This window comes from Amphiprion ocellaris, chromosome 1, assembly GCF_022539595.1.
Source record: "Amphiprion ocellaris isolate individual 3 ecotype Okinawa chromosome 1, ASM2253959v1, whole genome shotgun sequence".
Classification (NCBI taxonomy): domain Eukaryota; kingdom Metazoa; phylum Chordata; class Actinopteri; family Pomacentridae; genus Amphiprion; species Amphiprion ocellaris.
In genome coordinates this window covers 19,270,137-19,285,273 of record NC_072766.1, presented here as the reverse complement: position 1 = coordinate 19,285,273, position 15,137 = coordinate 19,270,137, and the positions used below count along the sequence as shown (strand labels likewise).

General features: G+C 40.5%; 1 protein-coding gene across 3 annotated transcripts in view; it reads right to left on the bottom strand.

The window, feature by feature from the left end:
* LOC111587575 (semaphorin-4B-like) overlaps positions 1-11,655 on the bottom strand; it is a 64,083-nt gene extending 52,428 nt beyond the window's left edge. The window contains exon 1 of one of the 3 annotated variants that reach the window (XM_023297587.3): positions 11,400-11,655. The gene's annotated coding sequence lies outside the window, so the exon portion shown is untranslated. Of the gene's footprint in view, positions 1-975; positions 996-1,035; positions 1,213-11,399 lie in introns of those variants that run through there. The other 2 variants (XM_023297586.3, XM_055010711.1) reach the window with 2 other exon arrangements.
* Between the last annotated feature and the right edge of the window lie 3,482 nt (positions 11,656-15,137).

Genomic DNA, 15,137 nt, shown 5'->3' with positions numbered 1-15,137 from the left:
GATTCCAACAAAGCGTATCTAAACATTCAAAGCCCTCTGCTCTCACATGCATCATAACCATAACCATATCCATAACCACCAGATTTGGTCCAGCAGCTCAGGATAAAACACAGAATTTCTAAGCAATCCTCGGTGAAGACAAATACACAGAAAATGGGATGTTTTATGGATGGTCGGGCTGTGTTTGGCTCACATAAATGTGGGGTGATATGGGAGGTATGACAACACATTGTACAACATGCCAGCAGAGATAAGAGGAGACAACTATTTGAAAAAAAAAAAAAAAAAAAAAAGGAAACAAGCAAGGTGTCATTAAGCAAGCCTCAATTCCAAAAAGGCTCTCCATGGTGTTAACAGAAATGTATGATTATTTAGGGCTTGGCAGCAGCACATTTTCAGTTGTTTCTTTGAAATCTGGTGAAAATGAAGCCAGAGCCAGATCATCAGGCCTATTCCTGGTCTGTTGTTTCTTTGGGCTAGATGCAGATAGCAGCTGTTTACCCACATGGACAGACAGAAAACAGAGGGATAAGTCCATCAGGCTGTCTCCCCCACCTAGGTACAGCTTGTTGCTTTTTTTTCCTCTTCAACAGAACACAAAATAACTGCTAAAGCTGCTGTTAAATTCGTTTCCATTCAGATCTAAAAATCATAATCTTGTTTGGGAGCAATGACGTCTTTCATGAGTCCCATCAAGCACACCTGTGATGGAAACGGCAGCTCTAAGGTGACCACAAATTGTACGTAAGAATACACTTCAAAACAGTTTTTCTCCACTATAATGAGGCAAAACACTCCAAACTTCAGCCATTTGTTAGAAAACACTCATTTGCGCTTTAAAGATTATCATCTAGGAACAAACTGCCTCAGCAGAATATTTATAAATCTGCATTTATTTTAGGCTAAAGAGCCCCCCCCCCTCTAATTAGAAAATAAATAAAGCAAGATCAGCTTCCCTGCGTCTCATCTCCATACGTTGTAAAGGTGTTGAACGTGGAGCCCAAAGAAAAGCGAGCAGCCGCATCAAGATCTCACCATCCACAAAACTCCGTCTCAGCTGAAGTCTTCACAGTCGCTGGAAAAAATGTCGGAAAACGAGCAGAATCAACAACTAAAAGCCGCTTTAAGATGGAGCGTCGAGTCCATTAGAGCGTCCGTGCGGTAAAGTCCATCCTCAGTGCGCACCGAGCCGAGCCTCCTCCACTACAAACTAAAGGCTTGGACGCTTTCAAGCCTCCAAACTTTGGCTCCTCCTTCAGCACACGCTGCTGCCTGCAGCCCCTCAGCCTGCACAGCACATGTGCAGCCAGCCACAAAGTGAAGAGGGATCAGTTCATATGTCACATTTCCCCTCAGCCAAATGTTGTCTACAAGTACAGGAAGGACCAAAAAAAAAGTTTGGAAAGCACGCAAAGGTTACATATAACTCCTCATGCCTGAATTACTCCTTGCAAAATGCTGCGAATGTTCAAGCAGAAAAGATTCCTTTCTGGACCTTGGAAAAAGTTTTTGTGCAGGGATCCAATTTGTTTTTAATTTTTGTGATTTTCTTTTCTTCTAATAAATTATTTACATTTATCTAGTGATTTTTAAGTGCGCTACAAGGGCTAAAGGGGAGTGTAAAAGCCTCAACATTGCTGTGGAGTTTTTCGCTTCCATCTGTGCAACTTCTGCAGAGTGCAATACAAAAAAACCCCCAAACAAACAAAAAAAAAACGGCAGTTGATGAATGAGCATTCACCACAAACAATTATTAGAGGATTGTGTAAAAAAGGAAAAACCTGAGCACAACCAGGTTTAAGGTAGCTAAAAAATAGCATTCTTTTGCGAGCCAATACTGAATATTTGTAATCAAGCACAAAATTGACATTTGGAACTGATATACATTAAAAATGAAAATCTTGGTGTCAAAATTTAGAGTAACACAAACTACAACACAAAACTGTTTAAAATCCCTCTGTTAATTTGTGCCTAACATTTTTATTATTTACATTGTATTATTAATATATGGATTCATCAAAAAAATAACTTCTCAATCTTTATCCATCAGTCACAATAAGTTATTGCTCCTGATGTATTTTACTTTTTCAGGAATCAGTTACAGAAAAATACTGATACCGACTACTGGAAAAGAAAAATATTGGATCTGATAATGGGTCAGCCCCTTCTAAAAATGCAGAAAAGATAATCACAACACAAGGGTTAGAAATGTATAGAAATTGTGTGCGTTTTGAGTAGTTTATCTCTGAAAAAGATTGTCAAGTATGTATCAAATGTATTGCATCACCTTCTAGATTCTGACAGAAACAGAGGGAATGTTTCCTGCTCGGTTTTCTTGGCTGTCGGTGTTTCTTTTCTCTCGCTTCTCAGAGTTATGCTGCAGCCATCAAACAATGAATGACAAGTGAGAGCGTCCACCACAAAGAGAATTACAGGGGATTATGTACAAAAGCAAAGACCTGAGCACAACCAAACCCAGTTATTCATGTAATCTCTTTTTGGCCCTGAAAAAAAGAGCAAAAAGGGCCGTTGAGTCAAGTCAACTAATTTTACTTTAAGAGTTCGAAACAACACAGAAAGGCTGCCCCTTCTGCTCTGCTCAGAACATACAATTAAAGTTATTATTATCTTTTCCTAACAAGGGGAGACACACATCAAGGTCATGCTTAACACAAAACCACTATTTACACCTGCAGGGGAGAAGATAACATTAATAATAATTAGTCTCTGGCAAGTTGCTTGCCGTGACAATGTGAGAATTTGTCAGATGTTTTGACTGTTAGCACAAAGAAATGTGATGACAGTAGGCAAGCAGGCACAGGATGCTTGAGGCTGCATCCTGCTCGTCAGTCTGACAGAGTCCTGACGCTTTATTCTGAAAACGTTGACACTATCTGACTGGTTTTGCATGACTGTACCTCAGATAAGGCAAAGGCCAATGTAGCCCTTCTCCCTGACTCTCACCACCACAACCACTGGAACAATCTGGGGGTTAAACTTATGACAGAGGCCGCATTTCATTCTGGATTTTTGCAACTGTCTTTCCTGTGCTTTGACTGTACGCATCTCCCTCGATTATGTGTTTTCTGATAGACACTCAAATCAGTTGCTCTTCTTTATCTGCTGAGCCCTTCGTAATCCCTCAAATTCAAACAAGGATTACTTCTGAGGAGATTAAAATCATCCAACTTATGCAAAAGTCAGGCTTGAAACAACAGGGGGTGGATAGACTACTCAGCAGGACGGATTCTTATAGAAATGGGCAGAATTCTTCTTCTTACTTTGCTGTTCACTCCACAGTAATTTATGTCAAGAACACATACTGAACAAAACTGTAAATGAGTTCTCCAAGAATAAAAAGATTAAAAATATGCGTGAAAATTGGTCTCTACCTCATACCGACAAAAGGAGAATAAATGAAAGTACTGAGAAATCCTCACATATCAGTACTTGCAAACAGAAGATGCTACCTGAGTCGGTGTGCAGCTGTAGGTGGAGAACTTTGACACGTTTTAAAGCCTCCTATAATGAGCACGTTGGAGTTTATCTGGAGCATATTACACGGTGGAGAATTTTCTGACTTTGACAAAAGCTCATTTGTTGACCACATCACCCTTAATCTGCTGCTGCACTCAAATAATATCCCTTTGTCGCCGCACGTGAACCTGTAAGGGGGAAGCACACAGCAGCCATTCTTATTAAGGTCATGGCCACCCGTGGAGCTTTTATTGGGGTTAAGTATATGACAGACATCAGATTTGGAGATCTGCCTAAATGTTTTGTGGATTTACTCACCCAACAAAAGCCTTAAGCAGCAGCAGCAGTTCACCACTAAGCAAAGCTTATGCCAGTGAGATCAACTGTTGTTGATCTGTGATAATGTATAATGTGATATGATTATTTATAATCATTTTTTCAGGCAATAAAAATGCATTGTTTTACTTTAAAAGATAACTACAACAATGTTTTTCAGCCATGCTAGCGATTCAGCAGGCAGTTGGTCCAGCAGTTTTGTCTCAACCACACAAATGTAGACTTCAGGTCTTAAAAATAAAACCAACATAAGAGTCCCTGAAACCTGCATTCTTTCTAAGGGCCAGCAGAACCCCAAGGATTGCAAAAGGAAGGCAGATTATATAGAAGTCAAAGAGAAAATGGCACCATTCCTCACTAATATTACCTCAGTAAACATTTTCCTAATAAGCTTGTAGTCTTAGTTGCTATTTTAAAGTCCCTTATGGTTTCATTTAGAACAAAACAGACTATAAAGGAGGGTATGTTATGTCGCCCCACAACTTGCTACCATATCATCATGAGTTGTGTCCTTGAGTTTTCAGCAAAATCCTGCCTTCACTTGTCACATCCAGCTTCAAAAGACCAAAATGGTAACGGTCAAATTCCAAACACGAGACTTCAAAATGGTTGTCAATGTCAAGTCATGTATTTTATATACAGTTTATACTCAATAAGTATGAAATTTGCTGCTTGTATTTGCACAAACATTTATGGTGTTGAGTATAAAACCTAATGGCTGACAACATATCAGAAATTGTCCAATGATTTGGTTCATGATGCAAGTCCAGACTAAAAATTTGCAAACATATTTCTATCAGCTGTACAAATTTTAGCACGTTTTAATGATAGTGTGCTAAGTTGGTGAACATGGTAAACATTGTTAATCCTGACCATTAGCTTGTTAGCATATTAGCATACAGATGTTTGCATTTATTTTGAAGCACTGCTGTGTAAGTACCACAGACTGTACATAAAAACATTACGTAGCCGCTGTGACACCACCTACTGGTTAGTGGACTACTGTTTGAAGACTCAAATTTAGAATTTGACCATCAATATCTTTGTGTTCTGAAACTAGACGTGGTGAGCAAGGAATGGATCTGACTGAGAACTCAAGGACATAATACCCCAGCGACTTATCCTTCTTTTTCATTCATTGTGCTGTAAATGAAACCATAATTTACCATAAAATGAACATGATGCTGTATTGAAGGAGAACTGAAAACAGCAATTAATATCAAAACTTGACATAAAAATATCTACTGAGGTAACAAATCAAGGGAGAAGTAGAGTCATGTACTCATAGACTTCTGTGCACTGTGACCTGTTTTTGCCACCAACACACTTACCAATGCAGGCCATTAGGAACACTTTCAGTTTCTGTCACTTCTGCATTGGCTTCACTTTTCACACCCAAAGGTACATCCATGTTTTTTATACAATCTGTGCTAAGCCCAATCTCATAGTGATGGCAGCTGCTTGACTGGGTTTAACATGTAATCTTCTTCATCACCTATTGGTGTAGCTGATGTTTTGCCATTAGCCCTACTCTGAAGAACAGGCTATTATACAAAAACAAAAAAAAAAAATGTTGAGCGGCTTCTGTTAAGGCAGATGAAGGTATGAGTTGTTCACAAGCAACAAGGTCAAACTCAGGGTACAGGGTGTGCTCGGCCCTGCAGGCTGCCACGTTCAGTCAAAGCAGTCCACTGCAGGTGTTTCCTGCATGGCCAACAGCTCTGAGACTCGTCTCCGCTTCGTCACCTTGTCGCACTCCGACAGCCCCAAAAATGTCGCCACATCTCACTCACCCTCTCTCTCTTCAGGACACCTTCTCTCTTCACACTGATGATTCATGACTATTCAACTGAGGCTGCACTCCAGTGGAGGCTGAAATTTTCCAATTTGCTTCCTCTATAAATGATCTCAGGATGGGTTGTTTTGACAAGTTGGTCATATATCAGATATAGTAATGGCATGTGGTTCTGATACCTTTAACTTAAATGGAAAGTACTGATGACTGTGACCCTATGATTTCCTCATATATGGGATGTTTCTGAGTCCAGATAAGAAAAACATTTTTTGTCAGTGACACTTAGGTAGATGAGAAACTATCAACACATATTTTTTTGTACATACTTCATGAGCCTCAAAGTACAAGAGTTTATGCGTCTGCATAGTTAAATTGACTAAACTCACTCAAAAATCTAAATTATATATCAAAACAGCTAAAAGGAAATGCAACTGCTTTTTCTTGTCTTATGGTGACCTGGCTTTGACAGTGAACTTTAGACCCAGATAAATTTAAGTGACACTATTCTGCCGTTTCACAGCAGTGCTCTGAGCTAAACGTTAGCTTCCTAACATGTTCACACTGACAATGCTGTGTTCATGTTAGGCAGCTCTAAGTTTTATAATCTTAGCTTAGCATATTAGCATGCTAACATGCTGGTAAGTGCGTGCCCTGAGTCCACACTGCATACTCATTCCAGGCAGGCTTTTATAGGTTGTGTCAGCACTAGAAATGAAAAAAATAAACTGAAAGCAGAATAAATATGGCTGGTTTTTAGTCACAATTCACAAAGGCAATGGAAGAGCAGCTCACAATCAAAAACAAAAAAGCTAAAATAACTTTTACATGGTGTTAAAGCAGTTTCAGAAAATATATTGGAGAAACATTTGTTTATTTCTACCGTAGTTTGCTTTGCAACAACATTTCAAAGTTGCAGCTGGACTAACATATACCAAATGTAGTATGTTCTGAAAAAGTAAAGCACAATGTTTAATATTTAGTAAATACTGTAAAAAAATATTATTAATATACATTTGTAACAGTGAAAGTCCAGCTGAAGCTTATTCGAATGTCATTGTATTTGTTGGTATTTGTTCATAAACTCAAGCTCTGGACAAACTGAAATTGTGACCCAATGATGGCATGAGATGAAAAGTCAGTTATTCAATTCCTCCTGAGGGGAACATGAAATTGTCCACCAAATTTTGTGCCAATCCATTTAATAGTAGCAGACATATTTCGATCTGGACCAAAGTGTTGGTCTGGCTGACTGACAGTCCAACACTGCCATCCCTGTAGAGCCACTAGAATGACTAAAATAAGCAGTAACAATGACCCCTGTGGACTGGAAAGTCCACAGGCTTCAGTTTTCAACAGTCCACATAAAAATTGTCAACAGAGAAGCTGTGATCTGTGGATTTTATGGAAAAGCACGATGCTTTGACATTTTTCAAAGCTGTGAGTATCACAAACAAGATTCAGTTCATCGTAGCTGTACTTGGATCAAGGCAGAAAGCTCAGTGACAAATGTACCAAAATCTGGCCATATTAAACCAGAACTATCCACTTGGCTAGATATCAGTGGAAGTGACAGAGTATGCTTATCTTTTTTTGGCTATTTTTGTTGAACTGACCCATTAAGAAATCAGACAACGCACTCATGACCCTGTAGGTTGAGACAGCAACAGCCAATGTGATCAACAAAATTTACAGAGAAAAAATCTCAGTTACCACAGATGGCAGCTCATGTCCATATCAAAGATGACAGAGGTGGTGGCTTCCCCTGCTATTTTTCTATCCATCCTTTCAACCTCACACCCATCTCACTCCCTCTCTCTCTCTCTCTCTCAGACTCATAAATGTCAGAACTGCGCTTGTGTTTATGGTGACGATAATTAAACAGAAGATGCAAATCATGTCATCAGCTTTAATTGGCTCTTACTTTCCATCCTGCTATGTTCAATCATCTCGGAGTGACTTTCTGAAGGTTTTTGGCTCCCCAGATAATTAAAGCTTTGAGGTTTACCAGCTAATCACAGTCAATTCCGCTCATCACAGATAACAGTCAGAGCTGAAGCCTGGATGACTGAGACTACCAATGAACAGTCCTGGTTTTACTTTCAAGGCTCTGCAGTGTGTAAGATTTCATGTTGCAACCAAATTTTTATTCTTTCGAGTGTTCTTCAAGGTGCTTGATGAAGCTTCACAAAAGGAAAACTGCCAAAGCAGAAGAAGCAGCCTATCTATGGATTAACTTTATATGTATTTGCTTTATGGGTCAGTAAACAGAAAAGTTGCAGTAAAATTGCACACACAAACAACAGAAGAGAAACAGGAAATGAGATAAAGAAAGTCAGACATGAGGCAAAGATTGTGAAATGGACTCGAACTATTGACGCCAGAAGAACATACTGGAGCCAGCTGAACTGTTTGGACACCTCTTTATCTTCTATAATGAATAAAAGCATTATCAGCTGTCCGACAGCTTTGGGGGAAGGGCTGACATGTAGTGTTAATATGAATACTGTGGGATGTTGTAAGATTAATGCACATTAATGTGATTTGATTTTCCCCTGAGAGACCAAGGGAAGTGATGTCAGTGACGGCCAGTCTAGTTCAAATCAAGACGTCAGTGTGTGTGTGTGTGTGTGTGTGTGTGTGTGTGTGTGTGTGTGTGTGTTTGCTCAGTGCATAGATTTTCTTTGTCTGGTCCTTTCTTCTTGGTTTTGAAGCTGGGAGGCTGCGAGGTGCCGCAGTACGAGGGCATAGGTGAAGGTCCTGCACAGCTGCACAGCGTGAAGGGGGAGGGCTGTGGAAGAAAGCCTCCAGGCACAGAGAAGGAATTAATGAGTTTTGGGTTTTTTAAATGAATTTTTCAGCGCAAATAACTTCATTAATCATGACATTAAATAAGGTAGAGCGTTAAAAGGGAATACCTTTAAAAATGATGAACGTGCCTATGTATTTTTTATTTCTAAAGGCAAGTTTATCCATTAGGATTTTTGTGATCTCCCTGAAATTAAAGGGCAGGAAATCCTAACTTGGAGCAGCTTTGCTTTTAATGAAACAGCATGCAGGTTTGTGAAAAGTTAAGAAAAAATATTAAAAGCAGAATTCAGTTTCAGTCAACTGCTTGGACAGCAAAGATATCAGCAATCCAAGCAAGTATTTAGGAGTTTTAGCTGATACAGTTGAAAGTGAGAGCACAGACAAAGTGGATTTTCAGCTGTTAAACAAAGATCTTCCCCCATATTTTGCTTTGCTCACAACCTTCTGTGTTTAGTCTCAGCTAAACCGCTGTAGTGTATGCTTGTGTTTTAAGGCTCGGCCCTCTACTTTTATCAGTGCAGGTAGACAAGTTAGACTAAATACATTTGGACTTAGAGGTTTTTTTTATTTTATTGAAACTGTTTTAGTGATAATGTATGCATGACGTTTGAGTGAAAGAGTGCTTGAGTGTTATTATGGAACAAGAGTGTTTTCAGTTTAGGATGGAAGAACCAGAGCAGCTGCCATGGGCTTGTTTTTTCCATAAGTAGGCCCCACATCATCACATGTTTTATTCTTAGAAATACTTGTGGTGTCCCTGTTTAGAGCAGATGGAAAAAGCTATCAAACAATCTGATAAAAGGAGCGGAAAACAACAGTTCAGGAGAAAGCCTGTGTGATATGTACACACACAGAGCGTTCAATGAAACAGACCTGAGGTGAGAAGTATCTGAGTCCTTTTCTTTGCTGTAATCACAATCATCCCTGGCCTTTCAATATTTTACCTTGAGTTATTCATATGTACTTCACTCAGCTGCTTTGACGTCAGTGCAGTCAGTGAGGGCAGATACAGAATTAACCAGTTCAGGCAGCACGAAATCGTAACAACAAAGTTTTGCAACCGCAGCTTCACTTTAAGAAACCGCCAAAAGTCAGAGTTTGTGTCAGAACAGGTGAAGCAGGAAAATCCATCCAATTTGAGAAAGATCTAATAACTGAAGAACTGCTTCAGGGAACGCATTAACACGTTGACTCTCTGCCAAGTTCGCAAAGTGCAGCATATGACTGCGATATTTGCTCCTGGTGTCACTTTTAAAGGTCTTTGGGGCAGTAGGGAGACACAGTGTCCATTTGTCGGCTGCGATGGAATTCAAACAGTAAGAAATCAATAAAGCCTCTCAGTATGACCCCACACTAACCTTTTAAGCACCAAAATAATGCTTCAGCACCCAATAGGAAGTGATTATACACTACACTTCCTGATTGCCTGTTGGTTTATTAGTTTTTTGTTGGACCACCATCTAATTACTTGCCATGTATGCCTACAGAGACTGTGTCAGAGTTAAACAGCCTGGAGGAAGAGCCGTTTCATGTGCTAATCATCGATTAAAAAATCCACCAACATATTTGCACCCACTGTTCCATGAGGGACTGAATCCGAATAAGGCCAGCTGACTGAATATCTCGGTTTCTTCATTTATATGTGGTTGTAGCTGCAATCCTAATAAATAATGAGAGAGTTGAAAGGCATAGCAAAGCTAATTTGTTTGGTGGTTAATTGAAGAACGGCATGTGGATTATCAAGCTTGGAAAATATATTGTTTGGTTTGCAGCCACTGAGCTGGTGGCATTTGATGGATAACATTTCCACCCAGATTTACTAGATATTTGTTTGAATTATGGATTCTACCAATGTACTAATCAACAAATCAGGATGAAAAAGTTGAAATGGATAACAAACGAATCATGTCTGACTTTTTCTTTTCCAGCTATAGAAATGGGAAAAAAAAAAACATCTGGATGAATTACTTATGAGAGTGTCCACATGTGAAGTAGACCAGCCATATAAAATATTAACATTTAAGCACACTGGATACAAAAGGTGAGGTTGCTGCGCAATGCTAGACAAAATACGAACTGGTCCACCTTGCCTAAGGAAGAAAAATGCACCAGTGATTTCATTTCACCCGATTCCATTATCATTAATGTGTCATTTAGCAGTCAAAAGCCGTGGCAATAATAGAATTACTTTTTCCTATTAGACTCAATGTCATTGAGTCTCACAGTGAAAGAGCCCAGTGCACATAATGGGGAAGGAGAAGACAGTCAGAGCATTGCAAGTGTCCAAATGTCACAGGCGCACAAGTTCACACCACATGCACACACCCTGTTTTGTCAGTGACACAGGGGGAACAATCCATACGAACATAATGAGACTGTCAGGGCTTTATTGTAGTCAGTATATCCTTTCTGTCCAGTCGGCAGGAGTCAGAACAAACTAAACCATCGCAGGAACTTAATGCAGCTTTGGTTTTACATTCAAGTGATTCAGCACCCAACATCTTTTCCCCCCCTCAAAGCAAGGTGACTGACATTTCTCAAAGAGGAAATCAGACAGCTCACAACACCCTGGAGCAGATTTAGGCTTCCTAATTCAGGCTGCACGTGCACATATGCATACAAACCCATTTCTCGTTTCACTGAAATCTCACACACACACGCACACACACACACACACGTGCACCTCAGCACTGCTTCCAGCATCGTACTAGGACACAGACACACAATGAGCCAAGACCCCGACTGAGTACAATCTATTGCCATGGCACCCAGCGCCAAGATGACCGGTATCTGTAGTAACTGAGCAACCCCACACCACTTCATTACTCCAAGCACAAACTCAGCTGAGCCTCTCCTCCCGGGCTGCAGTGCCTGCCGGTGTTTGTCCGTCACTCTCTGCGGGCTAAAAGAAACGTCCTTTCTTCCCTTTTGTCTTATTGTGAAGCCCAATAGCCTGCTGTCATGAGAGAAAGGAGGGACTCACCGTGCTTTTTCCCCCCACGGCGGAAGACAGGAGCCAGGTGGAGCGAGCAGAGGCTGCAGTGGTGGAGGAATCCCCCCGGTAGTGTATGTGTAAGAGTGTGTGTGTGTGAGATGGGAGCATGGGAGTGTGCGTGTGTGTGTGTGTGTGAGTGTGTGTGGGCATGTGTGCGAGTGTGTGTATGAATGTGTGTGTGTGTGTGTGTGTATGTGTGTGTTCAGGGAGTCAGAGCTGATCCAGCAGATGCAGGCGGGAGCCACCAATAGAATGAGGAGAAGGAGAGGGAGAGGAGTGTGTGTGAGGCGGAGGGAGGGGGAGACAGCAGAGGAGGGGTCTGATAGCATTACATCATGGACTAGGGAACGGTAGGTTTGCAGGGGGTGGGCTACGGGTGGGGGAAGGTGTGCACGAGAGAGACTGTGTGTGTGTGTGTGTGTGTGTGTGTGTGTCCTTGTGTTTGTGTTTGTGTCTGCATCACTGTATATTCTCCCTCTGCAGCAGACCACGGGATGATTAAAGATTGTGTCCATGCTGCATGCAGTGCAGTGTCGTCATGGTGTCTGCACTTGTGTGTGTGTGTGTGTGTGTGTGTGTGTGTGTGTGTGTGTGTGTGTGTGTGTGTACATCTGAGCACAACATAAACAACAGCCATGATCAAGATGGGAAGATAATCACAACGGTGTGATCCACATTTAATAGATCATGTCCCCAAACCGTCTCGTAACTATAAATAAGTATGCTCACAGCTTTCATGCACAGATGCATACCAGATGCGGATTCTTCTTTCCTATTTTTTTGTTCCTCTGTTACATACACAAAAATAAAAATCTCATTCCTGTCCCTTCCCACCACCGACACACACACACTCAGAGCTGGCTAATGGCTCCCATGTCAGTTTGAAAAGCACTGATGGACACCCTGTTAGGAAGTCACTGACATTTCAGGTGAGTGATTTCAAACACTTTCTGATGGCCTTGACATAAATGGAAGGGAGAAAAAAAACACTTTTTTTTAATCTTATAGCAACAGCAATCACCTGTGTTTGTGCAGTCTGCCATCCTTAAAGAGGAGCAGAGAAGGAGAAAGAAGGAGGGAAAGAAGAGCGTTAGTAGGAAAACAATGACAGCTCAGGGTCATCCTCACACCTCTGCTCTGTCTGTACCAATCTGGCACAAGACAGGCAGAAAACGAGATAGGAAGGGTGCAGGTGGCAGAAACACAAAGATAAGGAAGTCTCTTCTCCCAGCTCTCTTCATTAATTTTCATAAGTTATGTCAGTGTTTAGCCCTGAAGGCTCTCTGTGACTTATAGCACATTTGTATGTTGCACTCTCTTCCAGGATGCAGTTATATCCAACTTCTCTAAAGCGATAGTCAAACCACAAATCTGCAAAACATATGTGAGGTTAGATCAGGTCTGTGACAATAGTGACTACTGGCAGGACTAACTGGTGAACTCCTGGAGCTGGCAAACTAACCGCTAACTTGCTCGGTGGCCTTGTGTGAGTAACTCCCAGTTTTCTCAGTTTACTTTCCACTGGTGTTTTATTCAGAATTTCACACCACTTTGTTCAATAAAAAGCTTTTTAGGAGGGAAAATTCTGCTCTGTGAGTGCCATGCCCTGTTTTTTAACTTACTCTAAACTGTCACCTTCCCACAGCTCCACATCTTGGCTCACATGTTGAACAGTTCAGATCACAGTTCTGCAGCTGCTGATCCTGTGGTCTTCATTTAGCTGACTTAGTGTTACTTTAACCCTCTGAACTCCAAATAACATAGGTGTGTTTGAAAGTCAAGCTATCTTTTAAAAAATATCCCTAAAGTTGCAACATTTATCAGATATATCAGATTTAAATTTTCCGTTTACATTTAGTAATGTGACTAAAACTAAAACTGGACTATTCAGTTGAACTGAGCTCAATCACAGTGTTTTCCCACATGACTGGTAACACATGTGGGAGTCTGGAAAAATGTTGGAGTTGTGGATTTCAGCATTTTTTTCACTTTTGCAAAAATGAGTAATCTCAGAAATTCTGTGTTTTTGTGTGTGTGTGTGTGTGTGTGTGTGTGTGTGTGTGTGTGTGTGTGTGTGTGTGTGTGTTGCTTTTAAATAATGTATGGCTTTGTAACGTTTTAATAATGCACAAAAGACATTTCTGAGTTCTCTCTACTTCGAGGTGAAGAACTTTATATTGCTGCGAAAAAGGATCCCACAATGAGTAAATGTGACCCGAGCAAAGAAACTCAGAATCTGCTTGGGGTTCTGAGGGTTAACAAAATAACCAAATATTTCTATATCTAACGTGAGAATAAATCAACTAAATGAAGGCAGGGGAATTTGCTGCTGCAGTGTTGTGATTTGGGCTGTTTAACGTGAGTCAAGTAGAGCAGGCCTGTCAAAGTGGCATAGTTTAAATAAATTAAAAGAAAAGACCATGAAACTCAAAGACTGTACCAATGCCCCATTCTGCATTTCTTCTATCACCGCTGATGATCATCTCAATAATTACATTCAATCCAAAAATAACTACTTTGGGGACATTAAGTTCGCAGTTTATCCAAAAGACATATTTTTTTTTACCAAGAACTCAAGTTCCATAACTCTACACGTCATTGCTCTGCTGTGGAGCAATTTGTATTTAAGCTCAGATTAAATAAAAATGAGTGGTGTAACAAGACTAATAAGCCACAAAAACTTCCTCTGTTTTGGAAGTTTTGGCTATGATTCACCTCTAAGGTCAGCATTACCAAGACAGCTAGCTGTTGTTGGTCAGTGACACTAATCTATGCATCAAAGTTAACCAACTCTGTGAGGAACATTTGCAGCTTTATGTGTCCAGTCCTTGAGAGGCTTTTGACCAAAGACAAGTTCATTATGTGTGATACTATAGAGGAGGAAGCAGGGCTTTGTTTGAAAGATAACAGCCCCAGTGATTTAGCAGTGACATGGGTTAATGCAACACTAATGCACTTATCACGCCTCAAAGTACAGGAGGAAATCTCAGTGGGGAAACAAACAGAGAAGGTTCTACTGAGTGGGAATGATTGATGATTGTTCTCCATCTACAGCATTTCTGGCACAATCACTGGTGCCGACTTTCAGAAGTGCTGCCTTCTGCTTCTCTTGCCAATATTATTTTATGAGATAGCAGATATTTTCACACACCCACTTTCAACCTAATGATTCTTGCTGCTGTTTCAAGTTAAGGCTATGATCAGTAACTGGCCAAAGGATAAAAAAAAGCTTCTTTTATGTCATAGTACACTCATCTTTCATATAGAAATGCTGAGTGGGTCGCTCTATCGCTCCTCTGTGAGATGTACTGTCAGAACTGTAGCTCATTTTATATAAATGCCTCATACTAAGATATTTATTGGGCGGTGAGGTAGGAATGTTAGAAAGGTTTGCTGTAATAGTCGCTATCAAATGTTTGCGTGTTTGGAGCTAATGGTGCAGATTTTTCAGATCAGCTCAATTAAGCCCAGTTCCTGTTCAAAGTGAAGCAATAGCACAACAAGAATTTCAGCAGTGTTTTTACACAGAGTATGGCATTAAGCACACACTCTCCACTTCTTCTTCTGTATCCTGCTTTAAGAGGTTTGACCTTTTTATTTGTCACAAGCCATTAGAGATCCTCTTAAGTCAACAAATGAAATGTGACAAAGGTTAATGTTCCTGTGCACACATGTGAGTGGATGTGAATCATTCGGGCCACATGTTGCTCATGACGTGGATGCTTC